The sequence below is a fragment of the Alligator sinensis genome, unplaced genomic scaffold (assembly GCF_000455745.1).
Source record: "Alligator sinensis unplaced genomic scaffold, ASM45574v1 scaffold353_1, whole genome shotgun sequence".
Lineage (NCBI taxonomy): Eukaryota > Metazoa > Chordata > Crocodylia > Alligatoridae > Alligator > Alligator sinensis.
In genome coordinates, this window is record NW_005842075.1 from 1,933,813 (window position 1) to 1,934,216 (window position 404).

A 404-nucleotide genomic window follows, 5' to 3' on the forward strand; every position below is an offset into this window, starting at 1 on the left:
CCCCCCCCCCCCCCGAAACCCCACAGCCTCCCTGCCTCCAGTCTCTGCTTACCTGGGACCACACCGGGGCTGGGTTCTGTCACAGCCTTGCCCTGCTTCTGTTTGCTCTCCACGCTAAGGTGACATGCTGGGGCAAGAGATGCACCATAGAAATGTTCTGGCTGGATACCAGAGCATCTCTGGAGTACCCACCACCAGTTTGCCTGAGGACATGGTCCTGGACTATGCCTTGCCCTGCTTTTTTTTTCTGCAGGCTTTTTTTTTTTTAATTTTTTTGTATATACTTAGATTTCCAGATATCAAATTTAGAGTCAGCGCTGCAAATATGCAGTGCAAGGAAAGTTTTTTTGTTCCCAGTGTGCTTGCAGCATCTCAAAGTGCTTTGAGAATGCAAGAGGCACATG